Here is a 7,784-nt window from a genome sequence, read left to right as displayed (position 1 = left end):
TTTTAATGGGGCATTTATTCCAAACATAGACCACTTACTGAATCCTCCAGTATTACTCAAAGTCCTCTTCCAACTGTAGTCAGTGATTCTCCCTGTCTTTAAGAAGCTTAAGCAGCTTTTTGTCCTTTTCATTGCAGTATACTGTAATATCATGCATTTGTTCGTTTCCATCACTTCTTTGGTTTGACTTTCAGAAGACAGGAATGAGAAACCCAGTGAGTTCAAAACAGAAGCAGTGAGGTGGTGCTCCGCTCCAGCAGTAGGTAAGTTGTTCACACGCTAGCAGCATGCAAGGATTAATTCCAACCTTACGGGAGGAGGACACCATCGGTTTCAGCCTTGGCAGAATCAATAGGCAACATTCGTTCCAGCACAGCAGTCAATACAGCACACTTAAGGTGTCTGAGAAAACTAAAGAACAGCAATAATTGTTATTAATGCTTTGAATATTCCAAAGCATTATGTTCAGTGACATCGAGATATTCAGCCATCACTTACTGTACGTGTCCTACAAGAGACTTCCAGACACTTTTTAAGAGTCTGTCAACACTCTGAAGAACATTGTCCAAAAAAGTAACACTACATTTTGTTTTTTTTTCCCCTCCCTGTAGTACCCAGCTTTGCTGCTGTGTTGACATGGGGGGTTTATTAGCTTCACTGATGGCATGGCTGTGGGTGGTTTCCACATTAGGGAGCTGAGCCTAGATCTGAGTGCACTTCAAAGTCTGGTTCATTTGATCAGTGTGAATACAAGCATACAGGACTATGAGCCCACTTGAAGTGGTGGTCTCAGACACAATTCTAGTGTATGTAGGTATGGTACAAAGGGGAAATAGCACAACATAGACTGTAGAGAGAATTGGATGAAGCCTGAGTGACAGCATGCATGTGGTTACTATAGGCAGGTTTTAAGGAACACTGCCATTCCCAAGTGCTTCCCAAGAGTACTCACTCAAATGGAGCTGTAAAGTCAATACTTTCTTTTTTTAAAAGATTATTTTGGGGGCTTTTTGGTCTGCATTGTGATAGGACAGCTGAAGAAAGACAGGAGATGCAGAAAGAGAGTGGGAGAAGACATTCACCAAACAGTGCCAGGATCGGGCTTTGATCCTGCAGGTTGACTTTTTTGTGTTGTACTTAAACAGCATTAAGTGGATTGCCATGGCACTCAGATTATGAAATGTCTATCCTGTGAGACCCTTCACTTACAAAGACCACGCTAGGCAGAAACGGGCTTGTATAGTTGAAATAATGAAGTGGTAGGAAAATGGGTGAGTGTAAGGGATGAGGGTAAGGGTAGAGGGATGAATATATGAGGAGCTGAGCAGATGGATGCAGAGATGATGTTGGTCTGTTGTGAGCTGGTTACGAGACTTGAGTTTTTGGATTCTAATCTAAGACAGATGATCGACTGGCTTGAGGCGGCGATGGCACAAAGAAAGTTGAAGGTCTTGAGAGCCGGATGGAGGGGTCAAATGACTGACTGGTGTCCACTGCTGTTGGTTCAGCGTGAGAGATCCAGAGGAGTAGAGACTCTGGGTGGGGGGGTCATCTCCTTGTTGCCCTCAGTAGGGAACCCCCAGTGGTTCCTATATTTAGACCAAGAGAAGTTAGACAGAAAGGGGTTTTGGATGGAAGGGATGTGAAAGCAGATTAGGCAGATGTGTTGTCTTTGTTCCTTGACCAAGTTTTAAAACTATATTTTGTTCAAAACATTGGTAGCCTAATAGTTTACAGCAAAACTATTGACATTTTAATCATTTCACTCAGGAGACAATGCCAGCTGTTAAAATTTGAAGACAAGATCAGGTCAAGTATGGGAGCATATGCCTGTTCAGCATTTTCCTGCATCAACCTTGGTCCTGTACTGCTTCAGCCTCCTGATGGCCATCATCCAGGCCTGCACCTGGACCATGCGCTATATCTCCAGGTATCTTCCCAGCTGATCCATCTATGACACACAGGGCAGCCCCTGAGGTCTGGTCCTACCCTCCGGGTCCTGGGCATCTACTAATGCGGTAAGCTGGATCAGGACTGGAAAAGAGCACCAGGTGCTGGTAGAAGATCAGCTGCCAGTCCCATATCCATTAGTTGACCCCTTCCCATTCTCACTCTCCTGAGCACATCAGCATTAGACACACAATCTTGACAATGTGAAAGTGCAAAAGCATGCAGTTTCTCAACTGTCCACTTGAGGCTGGCTGCAGAAGCTCCTGAAGTCCCTTTGTTAAATATTGTAGTTTAAAAAGTAAGATTATCAACCCCTCTGTACCTGAGGGTGGTTGAGGCAAAGTTGAATACAGCCATATACATTTAAGAACAGTCATGTGCAGACTTACATTTTTAAGAATTTTTAAACATCACTTTGAATTCAACATAAATCTCACCAAATAACCATGTTTTTTATTTTAAATTAAACTGTTTATGCATAAATCTTTACAAAAGTGGTAAACTATACAATTTAAAATCATTTAAAAATATTCTCTGACCCCCTCACAGTGTTTCATGACCCCTCGAGGAGTCCTGACCCCAGTTGGGGAACCATTGCTCTAAATAGATGTTAAATCTGGTGTGAGAGCATGTTAATCTTTAACTTGTTAACATTTTTACTGTGTGCATGTTTATTCTAAATGTAAAGAGAAGCATGTTATAAATGGCAGATGCTGATTTGATATTGTGTGTTGGTTGTGAGTTGTAGGGTGTGGGAAGGGCCATGCATGCTCAATATGTTTTTTTTTTTGTTTTCACTATTTGATTCCCTTTTTAAGTGAAATGGAAAATGTTTTTTTACAACCCTGATATTGTGATGATGTTGTCATATAAATTATCTCCTTTCACAGGTCCTCAGATGAAGATTCATTATGCTAAAGGGACACAAAGCAGGCTCTCATGCACAAATTCATGTGGCCCTGCACCTTGTATACAAAGCAACTCTGTGCTTGCAAGCAGTTACCAAGTGAAGGACAGCTAACAACAAGCTTTCATCGTCTCCTGTTTCCATCAAAAACCACATGTGGGCTCAGGACTGGTGAAGGTAGGGGACTACAGCAGACGAGGGGGTGTTTGTTGAGAGGGCATAACATTCAAAATTCAATCAAGTGAAGGCCATCTCCAGCAGGGTAACTGGGAGTGGGAAGGGGGGGACAAAGGGGGAAACTCAGCTGAAGTTTCCACTGGGCCTGCTGCGCTCCTAATGCAGCCTTGGATGTAATTGGGTCCCAGAAGGCTGTTCATTATCGGGGGTGAGCGAGGCAACAAAACAGAGAGGGGCTGGAAAGAGAAAGAAAATGTCTCATTCTTTGCTCGGTGCCTCAGTCCCGCCACCATTATGGGACAAGAGTTAATTAAAAGAGCGGTTGATGCCTCTGTTTTTCTCATCAATCTCACTTCTGCTCTTATTAAGTTTGTAATGACAGCAGAGCTTGTCCCTGTCTTCCACCAGACACACAATGAAGGGGGGGGATGAGAGGAAAATAAGGGGCGGGGCAGTTAAAGTGAGGGACAGCTCATCTCGACAAATCTCACGGTGGTCAACAGCTAACATTCAGCGTAATCCCTCCATCAAATCTCAGAGAGGAGATGTGATGTCTGCAGGGAAGAGCTGTTCTCTTCTTTATTTTTGGGTGTGGCAGCAGAGCCCGTGTAAGAGGCGTGGCTTTCACCGTAATCCTGAGGCTCCTGTCTCATCCGCCTTGGAGGCCATTTCAATTCCTTCCATCATTACAGGGACCTTCCTTCGAAAGCTTTGGTAAAGGTGACTGCTGACACTGTCATTCACAAGGACTATTTCAAAATGTCAGCCCGTAGCTGAGATTTGTCTCATTAAAGTTGGTAGAGTCCATTATAGCTGTCCCCTCCTCCGCCTGCCACACTCAATCAAGACGCCTCGGAGGATTGAGGAGGTCGAGGGAACGCTCATAATCACTCTTATTTGCATAAGGGTTACAGTGAGACAGACCATCACTGACCAACAAGAAAAGAAGTGCTTCACAGGGATCCAGCTAAGAGAAAAACAGCCAGTTGTTGCACACTACATTAGAAGAAATCACACGCTTCTCTCCCTCTTTTCCCACCAGAATGATGCCAGCAACTAAGAGCAGTTCAGCTAAGAGACATCAAGAAATGTCAGGCTGAACGTGATGAAGAATCGCATCTAGCAGGCTTTTTGTTCAACAGTCTTGTGACCTGAAGATTTACATACAGCTTCAATAAAGCCAAACACACGATCCACCCACATGTAGCCTGGCTCTTCATCTAAAGCACATCAACATCTTTACAGCTGAGGGCTTTCAAAGCCTGGGGATCACTCATGGATATGTGTGACATCTGTGGGTGCAAGCGTCTGAGGGAGGGACGGACCCGCGCTTTTTGTTTCTCTCTGATCACATTCACTCACACAGGCTCGCTTTAGTGAAGCTGACAAAAAAAATAACTATTCTGGGGACTGTGTTACAAAAATTTCCCTTTTGTCATTCACAGGATGGTGATATGTTTGGAATTATATACATCAAAATGCTACCAAAACTCTCAACCTCTCTGACCTACAGTACAGCTAGTTAGAAGAGAGAGTTCATCATGAGTGTGGCAGTTCACTTTCTGGACATTTAAATCAGGTAGCTTTAATTATCCATTCGTGTAAGGTTTTCACTTAAATGAGTTATTAATAGACACAAAATACTAAATAATTGTTTCAGTCAACAGAAATGCCTAAAATTATGTAGTTTCAGCTTTTAAAGTGTGAGAATTTGCTTTGCTTTGCCACAAGATAATAATATCTTTATATTAATAAAGCTAGAAATTGGTTAGTGGATGTTATTTAAGTTGTTGAAGAGAAAATGTACAGTTACTGTATAAGCTTAACTAGTTGTGAAGACCTTATTCAACAAACTGGGTAACATGGATCATTTGTTATAAATGATTGACTAAAAACCATGCAATCTCGTCGTTTGAGCTTTTTATTCCGAAAGTGTGCACAATCCTTGTGATATGTGAATTTGGATCATAAATCGATTGATTAAAATTAATGTAACGTTATTGCTATGCTTGTTAACCCAACAACTCGCAAATTTTTCATCTACTTGTATTTCCTTACTTGGAGGACTTGCCTCTATTAACATGACGGCGACACACGGAGAAAACAACAAAGATGTTCAGTTCAAGTGACTTCCGGTATTAGAGGACAAGATATGGCGGTGATTTTCCGACTTCCGGTATGAAGTGGAGTTCCTCTGATGCATCCAGGTACTCTTGGACCGAACAGCCAGGGTGGAAACCAGTGATCTAACTCAGTGGTTCCTAACTGAGAAGCCCCTGACTGCAGTGTGCAGTTCAGGCGGCACTCAACCCTCGGGGCAGGTCCAACGTTTGACTCCACCCATCTCAACATTCCATAAACCAATCGTGTTCAGTCTCGTCACATACAACTTCATTTTTTGGTAGCGATCAAATCGTTATACATTGGCATCGAAATACGAACAATGGAGGTAAGTTAGACTTTATTTCTCTCATAGCTGTGAATACTTTCAATACTTTTCAGTATTAAAGACCCTGTAAAGTGAAATCCAAAGTTTTTGTCTAGAAATGTTGGAATATGGTTGCTGTAAATGTGAAAACTCTGAGATCTACATGTGACTGAATTCTGGATTTAGGCCATTTCATCTCTTTCCTGGCTTGGTTTCATGTGGGCGGGGCCAAGATGTGGGCTCACGATGTCATGAGCCCACAGTAGGGAATGACCCGGCCCCTCTAACACTACAATATTGTGGAAGGAAGCAGTCGCTTGGAGCAGGGACTTCTGGTTCATTTTGTGCAAAGGAATTAAGTCTTGTACCCTTGTATGCTTCTATAATGTTCTTGTTTCATTGCAAAGTTATGGTTATGCATGTTTTGTTTATTGGTTCATATTTTTAGGGGAAAATATTTTTCCAAGTATGACACCATGAGTGAAGGGGTTAATGCTGCAGACTACCTGTGTCCTGAGTGGGCGTGGTTTCAGCTCATTCAACAGACACGCCCACACCATCCTGGAGCAGATTTTACTGCCTCATTTTTCATGATTTGAAGCTTCATTTTATAAACTTGGAGATGCTTTATGTGACTGAAATTTGACCCGGGGGTTCACAACACAGTGATCTATCATACGACAAACCTAAATACAGATTTATTTTTACTTTACAGGGTCTTTAATGATAGGGCAATGCTGACACTGTTCGTTACTTAATACTACTGCACTGGAGTCTCCCACTTTTTACCGTCTCCCGCTGTACTCCCGATTTGTAATTTCTTCCAGTTATCCCCCATTTTTAAGTATGGTCCTGTCATCTTTAATATTTTTCAAGTCAAAGCAAGTCCTCTACTTGTGCCTTTATCCAAACCTCAAAAACATCCACCCCTCTCCCTGTAGTTGGTTTGATCCAGCATGCCCACGTTAAGCTCCAACTCAGCCAATGGAATGCCAATGTTGAGCAGCGTTGAGCTCCACCCCAAACTGCACACTGCAGTCAGGGTTTCTTGTCCAAACCTGGGGTCCAGGCAGCCCTAGGGCAGGCGCCAAAGATCTCAGGGACTCTGTCTGCTCTGAAGTTTGCAAAATCAGATGTATACAGTGCTTAACAAATTTATTAGACCACCTGTCATATTTGTCTCAAAGACCATCCAGCATCATGACGTGCTTTAATGCGGACTCTTTCATTTTCAGTGAGCTCTCCACATTTTACCATTTTGAACAGGAATGAGGAATTTCAAACTGAATTCACCCAAATTTGAGCCGGCTCACAGGGCTTCTCTGAGAAGTCAGAAATTAATCAAGCATAACATTCAAACACTAAAACTAATTTTTCTGTTCAGGAATGCAAGTAAATAACTATAATTTGACATATTAATCAAGAAAAATTAATGTGCTTTACGATTTTTTCAGTTTTTTTGTAAATCAGTAAATTTGAAAATTCATGGATAACAATGTTAGGTTGGTCTAATAAATTTGTTAAGCACTGTAAATTTTGTAAATTATGATTAGAAATATAATGTATGATGGCATATTTGGGTCAACCTTAAGGATAAAAAAAAATAACCTGTTAATTGTTAAGCAAAAAAGTCCAAATTTGGGGGGGGGGGGGGGGGGGGTATTGACATTTTTGAGATTAAAGTAAAAAACTCTTGAATTAATTACTTTTTCAACTTAAGAATGTTTGGTTTTTCTTGTAAATTAAGCAGATCCTCTTATTTATTTATTTTTTCAATTGACCTTTAAACACCATTGTTAAAATGATTAGTTTATATATAGATCTTTTGTCAAGAACAAGTGCATATGGGCCCATTATGTTGGGATTTTCCAGTGAAAACAATTAAAATTGATGTTATTTTTACAAGTGGGTACTAGTGGGGGATTTGCTTTTCTTAGTAGGAAGGCCCTGAGAAAGAAGGTTAGGAACCAGTGATCTAACTGATGTTTGGTTTTTGGTCTGACTGTAAACTACATAAAACAAAGTTTATCAGCTTGGAATCTGTAGTAATTCCTTGTTTTGACATATTTTATCAATCAAGTAACTGATCAATACTGACAATGATCTATTAAATGAAACCCTGATTGGGAAGTGTCTCCCTTATGAATCAAGAATTTATGAAAGATGTTTCTGAAAAGTTCTGGAGAAAAAGTACAATAGTCAATATCTAGCTGAACAATACAATAGTGTTGTAGACTTAGAAGCAGATGAAATAATATTCAACACTACACCTACAGATGTTATAGCATTGGCCAATTTGCACCACTTTCACTCACTGAACAC

The sequence above is a fragment of the Cheilinus undulatus genome, linkage group 1, assembly GCF_018320785.1.
Source record: "Cheilinus undulatus linkage group 1, ASM1832078v1, whole genome shotgun sequence".
Taxonomy (NCBI): domain Eukaryota; kingdom Metazoa; phylum Chordata; class Actinopteri; order Labriformes; family Labridae; genus Cheilinus; species Cheilinus undulatus.
The sequence above is the reverse complement of the archived record's forward strand: the minus strand, read 5'-3'. Positions refer to the sequence as shown.